Consider the following 18,757-nt stretch of genomic DNA (forward strand, 5'->3'; position numbering starts at 1 on the left):
TAATAACGATCAAGATGATTAAGATAATTTTAATGCGATTGATGTGAATGGATTATTTTTTTAAGAAGTGGTCAGAAGTGAACAATTATGTGTTTTAATTTTAAGATCTCTATAAGTCGAAAATTATAAAAATTAAAGGGGGTAGACACGCTTTGTCCATAATAATTTATCAGTGTTAATATAATACTTTTAGTAAATTTCAGCCTTGTAGGTAAAAAAATTGTAAAAATGAAGAAACTTTTAAAAAAAGTTACTTAATTTCAAGCGAACACTTCCCACGTCGAAAAATTTCCTTGACTTTTCCCTGACCCTAAAAAATATTCTGATTCACTCTAAAAATGATTAGATACTCAAAAAACTGTTCTATTACATTTAATTACGAATTTTTTTAATTATAAAATTATTACAAAACACCAATAAATTATTTTTTAAATAAATATTTAATCATTGTTATTATTCCATAGGAATTAAGATTTTCAAAAAATTTGAAATTTAAACCTTTATGAAATTGAACAACTCATAAGAATATTATTACAAAACATGAAGATATTGATCACTCCAAATCGAAGACTCGGAGTTATATATCTTCATGTTTTGTAATAATTTAAAATTACATAAAATTTTTCAAAAAAAATTAAATAATTTACAAAAATTTTAATAAAATCCTTCCAAAGAATTTAATTATTTTTATAAGTAATAAAATTTTTCACATGAATTTAATTATTTTCAAAAATATTTAATAAAAATTCTTTGCAAGAATTCAATTATTTTCCTAAATAATAAAATTCTTCACAAGCTTTCAATTATTTTTAAAACAATTTTATAGGAATTGCTCAAAAAATGTCATCATTCCTGAAAATTTTATGAAAATTACCTAGTCGAAAGAATTCAATTATTTTCAAAAGTAATACATTTTTTCTTGGAAATTCAATTATTTTAAAAAATTCTGATAAAATCGTTCGCAAGAATTCAATTATTTTTATAAATAATAAAATGCTTTTTGTGATAAAAATTCTTTACAAGAATTTAATTATTTTCCTAAATAATAAAATTCTTCACAGGATTTCAATTATTACATTCTCATCACATGAGAAAGTATTAGTTTTGGTCGAAAATTGCCTTTTGCTAATTTTATGAAATATTTACGTTTTGGGGTCCCCTGAACCCGAAAAACATGGTCCGGCGAGTACGTCTGTCTGTGTGTGTTTTTTTTATTCACCTTTAGGTTTCTTGAAATATGATAATTTAAGTTATTTAAAGTACTTTTAGATTTTATATCAATAAATTAATATTTTTCGCATAATGTATGTATATGCAAAAAAATATACAGTGTACTGAAGTTCAGTGCTCTAGGTAAAAAATTGTAAACATTAAGGTAGAAGATAATTGCAGTTTAAATTGGATAAAAAAGAAAATTTCTTGGTTAAAAAAAATTCTTTACCTCTATGCTCGTTTCCTATTTATATATTCATTTGCTTCGAACGAAAATTTTTCTTTTAAAATTAGAAGAAGATTGTCCTCTTTTTTCCTCTTATATTTCTGTTAAAATCGAAAATTTTCTTTTAACTTATAGAAGAATACTACCTCTTTATTTTCTTGTAATTTTCTTTTCAATAGAAATTCATGAATAAAAATTCCTTTTTCGTTTGTCTAATTTTCATTTTTTTAAATTAATTTCGTTTATCTTATATATATATATATTTCCAGTTTATTTAAAAAGAAGTTTGTTAAAAAAATTCTTTTTTGTTGTTATAATTTTTCAATAATTTGTCGAAATTTAGTTTTCTAAGTAATAAATTTTTTGAACAAAATTTTTCTATAAGCAAATTTTTTTTTTTATTTCTCTTTTATTTTTAATATAAAGCAACAATACATTAGTTAAGCAACTAATAAAATTGTTCACTCGAGAAATAAATTTTTTTTCTATTTAATTTTTACTATTTCTTTCAAACCAAATTTTATTACAATATGTATCAGCACCGAAAGTTCTGAATATTGGAAAATTATAAAGCTAAAAATATCCTCAAGTTTTTAACGTTCCCTGAATTCTACTATGAACGACTAAAACATTTTGAATCTAAATTTAATCTCTCATCGCGTAAACAAATCTAGATAATGACTAGTACAAAGTGTGTATAAATTTTTATAGGTAATATTATGGTATTTACTATTTTATTTAAATATTTTTAAACTAATATTAAAAATATAAAATAACGTTTAGTTATAAGAATAACTCCTTAACTGAATTGAATTATTAAACAAATATTTAATTTACTTTAACTTAAAATCTACGATAAGTTGAAAAAAAATCTTAAGTTCTTTGTTTTTTATGAAAATAAAGTTTCATATACGGATATAAAACTTTATTGAAGAACAATTCACGTGAAAGATAAGACAGAATTATTAGATAATTGAAGTTTTTCAAGAAAATTAAAACTTTTTCCAGAGGCAAGAGTAGAATAGTTACAAAGTATAAAGATCCGATTATGAATGCTGAAGTCCGCAACGTATTAGAAAAACGAAAGAATTAAAGAATATTTCATTCTATTTTATAACAATTTTTTGTTTTATATTTAAAAGGCTAAGAAACTAGTGCATATAAAAATCTACTTGGTTAGATACATAATATACTATACTAATATAAAATTTATTTAAACTTTAGCTAACATTAATTACGTGTCCTTATTCAAAAAATAAATTTATGATCCCAATTAGCACAACATAATTTCAATAATTATTATGTCAATTTTGCGTGGCATTATTGTGAACTTGAATCATGTTTAAACCAAAAGTCAATACTGGAAACTTCCCTGACTAATTTTCAAGAAAAATTAAAATAAGGAGCCACACAGCACCGAAACTTTTCTAAAAATTAAAATTACCTTGATTGCAATGTTCAGAATCTTTAGTTACGAGGCTCTTTAAAGTTGAAGTAATTCTTTAAATTTCGACTGTTTTTCAATCTTTGACGCGAAAGTTGACTGTACATTGCATGAAAGTTTAAATTTTCTTCAACTCTCATGCAATGTTCAGTTAACTTTTAAGTCAAACTTTAAATAACATTGGGCATTTAAAGAACAACTTCAAGTTTCATGAGAAAGATTCCGAATGTTGCAGTCAAGTTAATTTCAACATTCAGGAAAATTTCGGTGCTGTGTGGGGGGCATATACAGCCATGAGGACAAAAAAAGACGATTTTTCTTGACTTTTTTTGACGAAATGGTTGGGTGGACATATCTTTAAAACCTTTTGCATATTGTTTAGTATCTTCAAAAGGAAAACTGTTAATTTTTTTATGAAAAAACTTCGCGCATCGTGCGACAAACCCCTATTTTTACTTGATTTTATCTTGGCTTACTTACATCTTGTATTTTTATATGAATAACTTTATAATTCTTATTACTTGAAAAAGAACAAATTTTTATACAAACTAAGTATTTATATTTTTGCTTTTTACAATATGACAACTTATTTGACTGAAACCTAAAATTATTAAGATTACGTTAGTTCTTTTTATTATGAAGTATAGACTTTGAGTAACTTTGAAGGGATGTTCAAATCTAGATTAAATAAAAAAATTAGATTAATTTTTGACGTAACTTTACTATTTATTACTCATAGATAAAGATTACATTTACATTTGTGATACATTTTTCACACTTCCAAGGCAACAAATAGGTAAAAATTAACCTTAATTTTGATGTACATACGAACGATTATTTTGGGTCATAGGTCAAACGTGAAGTTTTTTTATATGTAACGTCACTTAGGGGACCTTATAGCGCTAATTTTTGACCTATAGCTATAAAAATAGGTCACGTTCAACCTAAATTTTAACGTCTTTCTTCTAAAGAAGAAAAATCTTCTTTTATGAGTAGCGTTACGTTATGTCAAAGTTTAGGTCAAATTCTACATATTTTTTAACGTACAGGTCAAAAAGAGGACTCATAAGGACCCTCCAAAGAGTCATTACCCTAAGTCACAATTTAAGTCAAATGTGACCTATTTTCTAATCTACACAGGTCGCATTTTGATATGTAGGTCAAAAATCGCATTAAAATTAACCATGGATTTGCAACAGTCATATATAATGACAGGATGTCGAATATTTTTTAACCCGTTGACTGTCGCTGACGCATATATTTATGCGCAAAACTAAACTGTCCAAAAGTGGTTCATGACGCATATATGCGCAACTTAAAAAAGGTGATTAAAAACTTCTTAAATGTTCCTGAAACCCGTTACTCGGGGGTTTTCGAGGTCGCTGATTACGAATATGACATTCGTTTTCCAAAATTCAAAATGGCTGATCCAATATGGCGGACAACAAAATAAAAATTGGACAAGTGCGAGTTGTACTCGCACTGCAATGGCGGGTTCCGTACACAAATATTAAAACAATACTTGCAACATTTATCGGTAATTGGTAGAATTAAAATAAACAATTAAAAAAATATATTAAAATCATTTGATAAAAAAGAATAACTAAAAAAATTAAAGTATTGTATATATCTAATAATGTAAACAATAATAAGCAGAGGAACTATAATTTTGAAATTTTTGTTCCTCTGCTTATTATTATTGTTTACAATATTAGATATACAATACTTTAATTTTTTTTAGTTATTTGTTCTTATCAAATGATTTTAATATATTTTTTTAATTGTTTATTTTAATTCTACTAATTACCGATAAATGTTGCAAGTATTGTTTTAATATTTGTGTACGGAACCCGCCATTGCAGTGCGAGTACAACTCGCACTTGTCCAATTAACAATATTAAAGTCCGTATTCCGTTTGCATATATATATTTTGTCTGTTCGCTTTTAGTATGTCTGTTCGCCGTTAGAGGGAGCAAAACGCCCCCCGCTGCGAGGACTACTTGGAATTGAGTCCCGAGCAACCTTCACAGCGGGGGTCGCTTGGACCCTCAAACCCTCATTAGGAAAAACTGCTAATGACTTTTCCTATAAAATATAAATTTTCTAAATAGTAACATTTTTTATTTTTCATTAACATATTTAAATTCCTTACTTTCTCACGATTTTATACATATGTTGTTTACCAAAAAAATGTTAAAATTTAAAGATTAAGTTAAATATTTATTTAATAATAGGTATGGTTTTTGGTAGAGTTAACTTCATTCTATGTATCTGGAAAAATAATAAATTTTTTTAATTTTAACATTTTTTGGTAAACAACATATGTATAGAATCGTAAGAAAGTAAGGAATTTAAATATGTTAATGAAATATAAAAAATGTTACTTTTTAAAAAATTTGTATTTTTATAGATAAAGTCATTAACTCTTTGCCGTACATAAGTTTTCCCCACCTCAGAAACAAGCAGTTTGACAGTTGAATCACGTGGACAATATCAGGGCCGAATGTTAGTTTGATTTTGAGGTTATGTTTACATAGGATATTTATGTTTGATAAAAGTCTTTAACAATCAAATTTACTATTTTTAAATTGTAATAAATTGCAAATATACATTTGCACTTTACACAAAAAATCGTATTTTTAGTGATCAATTAGTATAATTAAATATAATTTATTGTAAAATATAAATGGGTTCCAATTTTAAGAAGGTACGATCCTGCAAGTTTAGACACTTACATACTCACACATAACTAACTTATCAACACAAGCATAAACGCCTCTTCTCATTGGCTGTTCCCCCAAAAAGGACTCTAGACGACATTTCGTAACATATCAACGGCAAAGAGTTAACAGTTTCCCTTAATGAGGGTTTAAGTGTCCGAGCGATCCCCGCTGGGAGGGTTGCTCAGGACTCAGTTTTGACTTAGTGTGCCGTATGGTGGGGGAAGGCTTCTTTCTCTCACGGGACTAACTTGGACATCACTCCTTGTATGTAGTGAAGAGAGTTAACAATCGTGCTTCGTGAGTGGTATATTCATTTTTGAATATATCACATTAATATTTGATATACTTTTTTTTATTTTGGATAACATTAGGTATTTTCTTTTCTTTTTTTTTGTATAATTTCTCTACAATTTGTAGAGAGTCAATTAAAGTGTTTCATGAGAGGTATAGTTATATTTTTTTAAATATTATATTATCATTTGATATAGTATTTTTTTTAATTTTGAATTTAAAGGATAAAGAAATTGACATTTTTTTCTGTTTTGAATAACATTTGATTTTTTTATTTAAAATATAAGAAAAGAAATATTGGATAAAATTGAAATTTGGATATTGGATGAAATAAAAGATAAGAAAAGAAATATTGGATAAAATTGAAATTTGGATATTGAATAAAATAAAAGATAAGAAAAGAAATATTGGATAAAATTGAAATTTGGATATTGAATGAAATAAAAGATAAGAAAAGAAATATTGGATAAAATTGAAATTTGGATATTGGATGAAATAAAAGATAAGAAAAGAAATATTGGATAAAATTGAAATTTGGATATTGAATGAAATAAAAGATAAGAAAAGAAATATTGGATAAAATTGAAATTTGGATATTGAATGAAATAAAAGATAAGAAAAGAAATATTGGATAAAATTGAAATTTGGATATTGGATGAAATAAAAGATAAGAAAAGAAATATTGGATAAAATTGGAATTTGACGAATTTGAAATAGATTAAATAGAATATATTGGATAATATTGAATTTAGGCTTATTGGATATGTAAATTGGATGAATTCGGAATTTGACGAATTTGTCAAATTGAAATATTAAATAGAATATATATTGGATAAAATTGAATTTAGGGCTTATTGGATATGTATATTAAATAAAATTGGAATTTGACATATTGGAAATTGAATTAAATAGAATATTGGTTGTTGAATTCAAAAACATTGTTGTATGGGTTAAATATGATTTGATTGGTTAAATATTGATATGTTGGTTAAATAATTAAATATTGGATAAAATTGGAATGTGGCTTATTTGAAATGGAGTAAATACACTTTATTAGTTGAAATCTTGAATATTGTTTTATGAGTTAAATATTGGTTGGTTTGTATTATTGATATAGGAAACAATGATTTTGTAAGAATTTATGAAATTGTGATGTAGAAAATATAAATTGGGAAAACGTAATTATTATTATCAAAACCCACAAATTGGAATTAAAATTAGATTAAGAAGAAAATATTGATTAAAAAATGTCGAGAATAGAAGGACATGTTAATTTAAGTGCTAGAGAATATAGAGAAATACTTAATAATAAAAAAATGTTAAGTGATAATCATATTTATGAATTTGGAAAAATTTTTGAAAGAGAATCAAATTCTATGTTTAGAATGCAAAGTACTTTATTTGTAAATGAAGATCTGCTTGAATATATTAGACCTATTGGAGTAGGCGAAAAACATATTGAAATACTATTTAGTGGTCATAATAAGAGGGGTCATTGGATTTGTACGTATTATGATGGAGTAAGAATTTATATTTCTTGATAAATTTTACATCCGTTTTCATTTATTTTGTTGTAATAAATTTTACGAGGCCTTATGCGGTTTAAACAATTTTATTTATTTTGACGACGTTCCGATACATTGAGTATCCTTTTCAGGTCAAATAATTGAAAATAAAAAACAAACAGTCGTTCCGTCATTTCATCGAAAAAACAAAAGAAAACAGAAACACCTCATAAACAGGGTTTCCATTAATTTATTATTATTATTATTATTTTTTTCGATGAAATGACTGAACGACTGTTTGTTTTTTATTTTTAATTATTTGACCTGAAGAGGATACTCAATGTATCGAAACGTCGTCAAAATGAATAAAATTGTTTACACCGTATAAGGCCTCGTAAAATTTATTACAACAAGAATTTATATTTTTGATAGTCTTAATGAAAAATGTCTGAATGGAGATCAGTTGAATTATTTAAGTAGATTATATCCTTTTAAGCAACCAGTAGTTTTTGTTACTGTTGATCAACAACCAATGGGTAGTGTTGAATGCGGAGTATATGCAATAGCATTTGCAACATCATTATTTTATAATGTTATGCCAAACACTATTAATTACGAAAGCATAAATAACAAAATGAGGCAGCATTTAAAAAATGTTTTAAGATAATCGTCTATGTCAGTTTTCAGAGATCAGAAGATCGAATATGAAACATTCGATTGTAGAGTGTGATTAGAAGCGTATTTTGAAATATGAAAAAAAAATTTTTTTAATTTTTTGAAGTCCGAACCTTGGAATAATGTAAATAATAATAAAATTGTAACAATGGAGCAGTCAAAGGATAAGTATTCTTTGAATAAAAAAATTATAATAATTTTAATTCAATTAGTAATAATGATAATAAAGGCTGTATAATTGAGCACTCCAAAAGTAAATTAACAATATTAAAGTCCGCATTCCGTTTGCATATATATATTTTGTCTGTTCGCATTTAGTTTGTCTGTTCGCCGTTAGAAGGGACATAGAGCCCCCCGCTGCGAGGGCTACTTGGAATTGAGTCCCGAGAAACCTTCATAGCGGGGGTCGCTCGGACCCTTAAACCCTCATTAAGGAAAACTGCTAAAGACTTTTCTATTAATAATGAAAAATATAAATTTTTAAATAGTAACATTTTTAACTTTTAAATTAACATATTTAAATTCCTTACTTTTTCACGATTTTATACATATGTTGTTTACCAAAAAAATGTTAAAATTTAAAGATTAAGTTAAATGGTATTTGCTTCAAATACTGCAAATATTTGGTCAAATATCATTAAAGTGATTTAGATAAAACCTATGTGAAACAGTAAATATTTATTTAATAATAGGTATATGGTTTTTGGTAGAGTTAACTTCATTCTATGTATCTGGAAAAAATAATTAATTTTTTTAATTTCAACTTTTTTTTGGTAAACAACATATGTATGTATAGAATTGTGAGAAAGTAAGGAATTTAAATATGTTAATGAAAAATAAAAAATGTTACTATTTAAAAAAATTATATTTTATAGAAAAAGTCATTAACAGTTTTCCTTAATGAGGGTTTAAGGGTCAACGATCTCCTAGTATGTACACTGAAAGAATTTTTGGGGAGGCTGCTGACTTTTAGTGTCCGAAATTAGTGCCCCTTGCTCAGGGCTCGCAGCTCACCTCAAAAAAGCGAGCATCTACTCTCGAAAGGTGAGCTGCTGCCCTGAGGAGTTGCTGCTTACCTTTCGGGAGTAGATTCTCGCCTTCTTGAGGTTAACTGCGAGCTTGAGGCAGCGAGCTCTAGCGGCACTAATGTAAAGCCTGCAGCCTCCCAAAAATTCTTTCAGTGTAGTGTAGAGAGATAACGATAGTGCTTAGTGAGTGGTATATTTATTTTTTGAATATATCACATTACTATTTGATATAGTTTTTTTTATTTTGGATAACATTATAAATTTTCTGTTTTTTATATAATTTCTCTACAATTTGTAGAGAGTTAATTAAAGTGTTTCTTGAGTGATATAGTTATATTTTTCTAAATATTATATTACCATTTGATATAGTTTTATTCATTTTTAATTTAAAGGATAAAGAAATTGACATTTACTTTTTTCCTGTTTTGAATAACATTTAATTTTTTTATTTAAAAGATAAGAAAAGAAATATTGGATAAAATTGAAATTTCGATTGATTGGATGTTGGATGGAATTTGAAGTATTTAAAATGGATTAAGGAGAAATATATTGGATGAAATTGGAATTTGACGTATTTAACCCCTTGAAAAAATTTTTAATGCATTTTTATGAAACTTGGTACCCTAAGGTTTCTGGGATCGCTAATTACAAATCTGACATCAGTTTTTCGAAATTCAAAATAGCGGATCCAAGATGGCGGAAATTTTTTCAAAATTCGTCGAATTTGCTTGAAACTTGTTACTCAGGGGTTTTAAGGGTCGCTGATTACGAATCTAACATTAGTTTTCCAAAATTCAAAATAGCGGACCCAATATGGCGGACAACGAAATAAAAAATTGATCAGATTGGCTTGAAACTGAATACTTGAGGATTTTCAGGGTTGCTGATTACGAATCTGAAATCAGGTTGAGTCGCGCAACATGAATCGAAAATGTGCTGCAACGCGCCCTCTTTTTTCTCAGTGCACTTACGAAAAAATCCTTAAATCGCACACTGGGTGTGCGACACCCGGGGACTTTTAAGTATGTTCTTTAAGCTGGAATAGGATATTATCTTTTTGAAAAATTATCTTATATTGCTCAGTACATCTATTTTGAAGGAAGATAGGTTTCATAATGATTTATTTAATATTAATAATTAAAAAAGAGTTTTTCTGTATCCCTTTGCCGAAAGTACTGTCTTCCCGGTCTGATTTGGCTCCGGGAATAGCGACTTTTGTGGCCGGCTTGACAGACCCAACGAGCGCTCTGATTGGTTACAAGAATTTCAACACACGTACATGTTAGCATAGCAACCACACAGACACGTTAGTTACAGAGCTCACGTTTTGAAAACAACTGACAGTCATTTGCAAAGTCATTCGCCTCGACTTTGCAAAAGTCGGGCGGGCAACTTATTGAGCTATTTTATTATTCAAACAATAATTATTTAACGTACTTTCGGCTGGGGATACAGAAAAATTGTATACGACACACGGCCAGAAATTTGGATACCCTAGCAAGCGTGATATATAAAGCCTCGGCTTCGCCTCGGCCTTATATATCACGCCGGCCAGGAAATCCAACTTTCTGGCCTAGTATCGTAATATACTATTTTTAAACTACTGAAATCACCTTAAATCAAAAACTGGGTGTCAGACAAGCAGAAATTTTTCGACATCAACTTCATAAAGTTATCAAATACACAAAGACACTTGACAGACTAATATCAATCACGAAACATGAAGTTAAGTACAAAATGTACTGTCCAATATCAACACATGTTCAATTTTTACGAATTTAAATGAGATATTAGAGTAAAAAGCTAGAATATGGGTGTCGCACACCCAGGCCCGTGAAGAAATTAAAATGTGGGCCTGATAGGGTACTGGACAGTTTTCCCGATCTCTGGTGTAACTCTGGGTAGAGAAACTGACCAGTGCACGACTAGTGTGTGACGCTGTTCCCGACCAATGCCCTACTTAGGGAAAAACTGGTCAGGGCCTCGTCAGTTTTTGTTAAAATTGCCCTATTTTGTGAGGCTAATTTTATTCAAAAGAAATTACAATAAAATTACTGTAATTAAAAATATTATTATATTAGAAAAATAATGAACATATTCATTATATATACAACATATTTATACATAACATAATAAGGTATTATAGTCATTTTGACTATTTTAAAAGTGAAAATGATAAAAATAATATAATTTCAAGAATAGAAAAACTTAAAAATTTTTGAAAAATATAATTTTTGGTTTTATGATTAATTCATTTTTCTTTTGGAGGTTGTCGCTCTTTTCTGCCTCCTTAATTTTATAATATTAATAAAGGTTATATTTTTGATTTCAAATGTATAAGTAATAATTAATATTTATTTAATAAATATTTTATTCAATAAATAAACCAAAAAATCTAAAGTTGATTAGAAGTTTTTTAAAAAAATTTTAAAGTTAAGAAAACAAGAGTAAAAATACGAAAAAACTGATTTTTTTATTATACAAATTAAAATAACGAAGACGATAATTTTTTTATTATTTAGAAAAGTTGACAGTTTCTTTAACAACTGTCAACAGTTAAAATTCGAATTTGTTATCATATTCGTAATCAGTGAAATAAACCCTTACAAACATGTGTCACTTATTTATACTTATTGTTGCAAGTTAGAAAACTTAGATTATTTTTTCTATGTTTGGGGAGTTTGTTATTAATTTATAAAACAATTAGTAAAAAAAATTTCATTACTTGTATGTTATTTATTTAGATACTGTGATTCACGGTGAAGAAAATAAGCCTAAATTGATTAAAAAATATTAATATTTAAAAAAGTTACAAGGGTTTTTCTAAGTTAAACTTTAACTGCTGTTTTCTCGAAAACTTGTTTTCGCACGTAAGGTCCCTTTTCACTGTCCAGGTCACATATAATTACGCACCATTGTGTATATCAACCTAAAAAGAACAATTAAACATTTTTTTATAATTTCCAGTCGCATCAGCAGGATTTTTCCGTGCCAAACTAGCTCTAACTATTCTTGACCCATGGGGGAGTACGGAACCCATATTTCAATTTTTCTTAAATTTTGTGAAACAACGTGAATTTAATTGAAAATAAATACGATATTCGTGTTCAGCAAGAATATATTAAAGCGTGATTAAGATTACGTTGACATTTTAGAAAAATAGGTGTTTTATAAAAATAAACTCCTAACTTCGCAAATGGTAGAAGATTGACTTCTAATTTTTACTATCATCTGTTAGGGGTCGTCCATAAGCCACATAGCCCCATTTTTTGGGAATGTTGACCCTCCCCCCGTAGTACGCTATTACATGTAGGGGAGAGTGGGGCAAGACGGGATACTTAAGGTTTAAAGCGCAAAAAACGAAAATTATCGAATATATACTTTATTATTATTTTTAATTAACATTTTTGGAAGTCAGTCTTTCGTAAAAAAGGCGTACAAAGGCTATCTGTTTCTTAAAAAAGCTTATAATTAATAATATTGAAAAAATTGCAAATCTCCCCATCTTGCCCCACCGGCGGGTAAGATGGGGTACTAACAAAAAAGAACCTATTTCTGTCGACAAATTTTACAAGTAAAAGTTGCATCTTCATCTTCATGCATAACTGCAGTGAGCCCATTGGCCGCAGACAAAAAAAGCAGGCCAGCCTTCATTTGAGTCTAAATAATAACCATTACAATAGAGGCAAGGTGTATTTTCCACTTTACCATCGCTAATTGATGATTTAACCTGACAAGCCTTTTTCTTTTTGGTTACTCTTATTTTATTCAGTCTTGATTTTAGTAGTTTTCTTAACTTCTCTTATTTCTCTTTTTTTTGCTTAATTTGTGAACCCCATCTTGCCCCACTCTCCCCTACCCCATCTTTCCCGCACTTACGAAATTTAATAAAACGATTAATTACTGCAATTTACGATTCAACAAAGAAAAAAAACATATGCTTCTCTTCTTCTGTAACCCTTGACAGTTAGAAAAAAATTTATACAGTTCATTAACTGTTATTATTAAATAATAAACGCCTCCTAAAAAAAGTGAAAAAATGACAAGAAAATCGTCGAAAACAGTTTTTTTAGTAAAACAGATAAAAGATTTGTTCTCATGACTTTTAGGTTTTATAAACAAGAATCTATCGTCTCGGTGCAGTATTGTGTAAAATATAATCGCGATTGGTTAATTCGTTTGTTAAATAGGGCCGGTACCCTGTCTTACCCGCTACCCCGTCTTGCCCCACTCTCCCCTATTAGCGCCATTTTTTCCCTTCGTCGTAGTCAATTGCTTGACCCCCCTCCCCTTCAAGAGGTTACATGGTTTATGAATGGCCCCTTAGTGTTAAGACACGAAAATATCATGAATGTTTTAACGTTTAACATATTTCTTAGAATTGTTAAAATTTCGACATCCTTTCTTACATTTGTGGAACGCTATCAGATTTAATTTTCTAAATATTATTAAAAAAAAAAATGAAATTAGTGTGAAAAATACTTAATTGAAGTATTATTGTTTCTGTTTGACGATAACTGTTACTATTTAGAAATATGATACAAACCTTTTAAAAAAAACGGTTTATGAGAAATAGTATTCAATATTATGATTTGTTTATTTTATAAAGTAGACAGAAAATTTTCCAATAATTGTTAAGTAATTACTATATAAGACTATGTAAAAATTGTGCATAATTTGTTAATTTTTTTTTAAATGATATTGAATGCATTGGGTACTATTAATTAAAATTATTGCAAAATTTATTTATTTTCTTACATTATTTTTAAGATAATCAGGGTTCTTATGTTATGGCAGTTGCGCCCAGCAAGTATTCACGCGCGTTTACGCGCGTTTGTTTTAGCTAGTTAACAATATTAAAGTCCGTATTCCGTTTGCATATATATATTTTGTCTGTTCGCTTTTAGTATGTCTGTTCGCCGTTAGAGGGAGCAAAACGCCCCCCGCTGCGAGGGTTACTTGGAATTGAGTCCCGAGCAACCTTCACAGCGGGGGTCGCTTGGACCCTCAAACCCTCATTAGGAAAAACTGCTAATAACTTTTTCTATAAAATATAAATTTTTTAAATTGTAACATTTTTTATCTTTCATTAACATATTTAAATTCCTTACTTTCTCACGATTTTATACATATGTTGTTTATCAAAAAAATGTTAAAATTTAAAGATTAAGTTAAATATTTATTTATTAATAGGTATGGTTTTTGGTAGAGTTAATTTCATCCTATGTATCTGGAAAAATAATAAATTCTTTTAATTTTAACATTTTTTGGTAAACAACATATGTATAGAATCGTAAGAAAGTAAGGAATTTAAATATGTTAATGAAATATAAAAAATGTTACTTTTTAAAAAATTTGTATTTTTATAGATAAAGTCATTAACAGTTTCCCTTAATGAGAGTTTAAGTGTCCGAGCGATCCCCGCTGGGAGGGTTGCTCAGGACTCAGTTTTGACTTAGTGTGCCGTATGGTGGGGGAAGGCTTCTTTCTCTCACGGGACTAACTTGGACATCACTCCTTGTATGTAGTGAAGAGAGTTAACAATCGTGCTTCGTGAGTGGTATATTCATTTTTGAATATATCACATTACTATTTGATATACTTTTTTTTATTTTGGATAACATTAGAAATTTTCTGTTTTTTATATAATTTCTCTACAATTTGTAGAGAGTTAATTAAAGTGTTTCTTGAGTGATATAGTTATATTTTTCTAAATATTATATTACCATTTGATATAGTTTTATTCATTTTTAATTTAAAGGATAAAGAAATTGACATTTTTTTTCTGTTTTGAATAAAATTTGATATTTTTTCTGTTTTAAATAACATTTGATTTTTTTTTATTTAAAAGATAAGAATAGAAATATTAGATAAAATTGAAATTTGGATATTGGATAAAATAAAAGATAAAAAAAGAAATATTGGATAAAATTGAAATTTGGATATTGGATGAAATAAAAGATAAGAAAAGAAATATTGGATAAAATTGAAATTTGGATATTGGATGAAATAAAAGATAAGAAAAGAAATATTGGATAAAATTGAAATTTGGATATTGAATGAAATAAAAGATAAGAAAAGAAATATTGGATAAAATTGAAATTTGGATATTGAATGAAATAAAAGATAAGAAAAGAAATATTGAATAAAATTGAAATTTGGATATTGGATAAAATAAAAGATAAGAAAAGAAATATTGGATAAAATTGAAATTTGGATATTGGATGAAATTGGAATTTAAAGTATTTAAAATTTAAAATGGATTAAAGAGAAATATATATATTGGATGAAATTGGAATTTGATGCATTTAAAATGGATTAAAGAGAAATATATTGAATGAAATTGGAATTTGGCGTATTTAAAATAGAATAAAGAGAATATATTGGATAAAATTGGAATTTGACGAATTTGAAATAAATTAAATAGAATATATTGGATAATATTGAATTTAGGCTTATTGGATATGTAAATTGGATGAATTTGGAATTTGACGAATTTGACGAATTTGACGAATTTGAAATATATTAAACAGAATATATATTGGATAAAATTGAATTTAGGGCTTATTGGATATGTATATTGAATAAAATTGGAATTTGACATATTAAAAATGAATTAAATAGAATATTGGTTGTTGAATTCAAAAGCATTGTTTTATGGGTTAAATATGATTTGATTGGTTAAATATTGATATGTTGGTTAAATAATTAAATATTGGATAAAATTGGAATGTGGCTTATTTGAAATGGAGTTAAATACACTTTATTAGTTGAAATCTTGAATATTGTTTTATAAGTTAAATATTGGTTTGTTTGTATTATTGATATAGGAGACAATGATTTTGTAAGAATTGATGAAATTGTGATGTAGAAAATATAAATTGGGAAAACGTAATTATTATTATCAAAACCCACAAATTGGAATTAAAATTAGATTAGGAAAAAAATATTGATTAAAAAATGTCGAGAATAGAAGGCCATGTTAATTTAAGTGCTAGAGAATATAGAGAAATACTTAATAATAAAAAAATGTTAAGTGATAATCATATTTATGAATTTGGAAAAATTTTGGAAAGAGAATCAAAAAGAGGGGTCATTGGATTTGTACGTATTATGATGGAGTAAGAATTTATATTCCTTGATAAATTTTACATCCGTTTTCATTTATTTTGTTGTAATAAATTTTACGAGGCCTTATGCGGTTTAAACAATTTTATTTATTTTGACGACGTTTCGATACATTGAGTATCCTCTTCAGGTCAAATAATTGAAAATAAAAAACAAACAGTCGTTCCGTCATTTCATCGAAAAAACAAAAGAAAACAGAAACACCTCATAAAGAGGGTTTCCATTAATTTATTATTATTATTATTTTTTTTCGATGAAATGACTGAACGATTGTTTGTTTTTTATTTTCAATTATTTGACCTGAAGTGGATACTCAATGTATCGAAACGTCGTCAAAATGAATAAAATTGTTTACACCGTATAAGGCCTCGTAAAATTTATTACAACAAGAATTTATATTTTTGATAGTCTTAATGAAAAATGTCTGAATGGAGATCAGTTGAATTATTTAAGTAGATTATATCTTTTTAAGCCACCAGTAGTTTTTGTTACTGTTGATCAACAACCAATGGGTAGTGTTGAATGCCAAACACTATTAATTACGAAAGCATAAATAACAAAATGAGGCAGCATTTAAAAAATGTTTTAAGATAATCGTCTATGTCAGTTTTCAGAGATGAGAAGATCAAATATGAGACATTCGATTGTAGAGTGTGATTAGAAGCGTCTTTTGAAATATGAAAAAACAAATTCTTATAATTTTTTGAAGACACACCCTTGGAATAATGTAAATAATAATAAAATTGTAACAATAGAGCAGTCAAAGGATAAGTGTTCTTTGAATAAAAAAAATTATAATAATTTTAATTCAATTAGTAATAATGATAATAGAGGCTGTATAATTGAGCACTCCAGAAGTAAATTAACAATATTAAAGTCCGTATTCCGTTTGCATGTATATATTTTGTCTGTTCGCATTTAGTTTGTCTGTTCGCCGTTAGAAGGGACATAGAGCCCCTCGCTGTGAGGGCTACTTGGAATTGAGTCCCGAGCAACCTTCATAGCGGGGGTCGCTCGGACCCTTAAACCCTCATTAAGGAAAACTGCTAATGACTTTTCTATTAATAATGAAAAATATAAATTTTTAAATAGTAACATTTTTAACTTTTAAATTAACATATTTAAATTCCTTACTTTTTCACGATTTTATACATATGTTGTTTACCAAAAAAATGTTAAAATTTAAAGATTAAGTTAAATGGTATTTGCTTCAAATACTGCAAATATTGGGTCAAATAGCATTAAACTGATTTAGATAAAACCTATGTGAAACAGTAAATATTTATTTAATAATAGGTATATGGTTTTTGGTAGAGTTAACTTTATTCTATGTATCTGGAAAAAATAATTAATTTTTTTAATTTCAACTTTTTTTTGGTAAACAACATATGTATTTTTTGAGGTTAACTGCGAGCTTGAGGCAGCGAGCTCTAGCGGCACTAATGTAAAGCCTGCAGCCTCCCAAAAATTCTTTCAGTGTAGTGTAGAAAGATAACGATAGTGCTTCGTGAGTGGTATATTTATTTTTTGAATATATCACATTACTATTTGATATAGTTTTTTTATTTTTGATAACATTAGATATTTTCTGTTTTTTATATAATTTCTCTACAATTTGTAGAGAGTTAATCAAAGTGTTTCTTGAGTGGTATAGTTATATTTTTCTAAATATTATATTACCATTTGATATAGTTTTATTCATTTTGAATTTAAAGGATAGAGAAATTGACATTTACTTTTTTCCTGTTTTGAATAACATTTGATTTTTTTATTTAAAAGATAAGAAAAGAAATATTGGATAGAATTAAAATTTCAATTGATTGGATGTTGGATGAAATTTGAAGTATTTAAATTGGATTAAGGAGAAATATATTGGATGAAATTGGAATTTGACGTATTTAACCCCTTGAAAAAATTTTTAATGCATTTTTATGAAACTTGGTACCCTAAGGTTTCTGGGATCGCTAATTACAAATCTGACATCAGTTTTTCGAAATTCAAAATGGCGGATCCAAGATGGTGGAAATTTTTTCAAAATTCGTTGAATTTGCTGGAAACTTGTTACTCAGGGGTTTTAAGGGTCGCTGATTACGAATCTAACATTAGTTTTTCAAAATTCAAAATAGCGGATCCAATATGGCGGACAACGAAATAAAAAATTGATCAGATTGGCTTGAAACTGAATACTTGAGGATTTTCAGGGTCGCTGATCACGAATCTGAAATCAGGTTGAGTCGCGCAACATGAATCGAAAATGTGCTGCAACGCGCCCTCTTTTTTCTCAGTGCACTTACGAAAAAATCCTTAAATCGCACACTGGGTGTGCGACACCCGGGGACTTTTAAGTGTGTTCTTTAAGCTGGAATAGGATATTATTTTTTGAAAAATTATCTTATATTGCTCAGTACATCTATTTTGAAGGAAAATAGGTTTCATAATGATTTATTTAATATTAATAATTAAAAAAGGGTTTTTTTAAACTACTGAAATCACCTTAAACCAAAAACTGGGTGTCAGACAAGCAG

This window comes from Leptopilina heterotoma, unplaced genomic scaffold, assembly GCF_015476425.1.
Source record: "Leptopilina heterotoma isolate Lh14 unplaced genomic scaffold, ASM1547642v1 Lhet_125, whole genome shotgun sequence".
Lineage (NCBI taxonomy): Eukaryota > Metazoa > Arthropoda > Insecta > Hymenoptera > Figitidae > Leptopilina > Leptopilina heterotoma.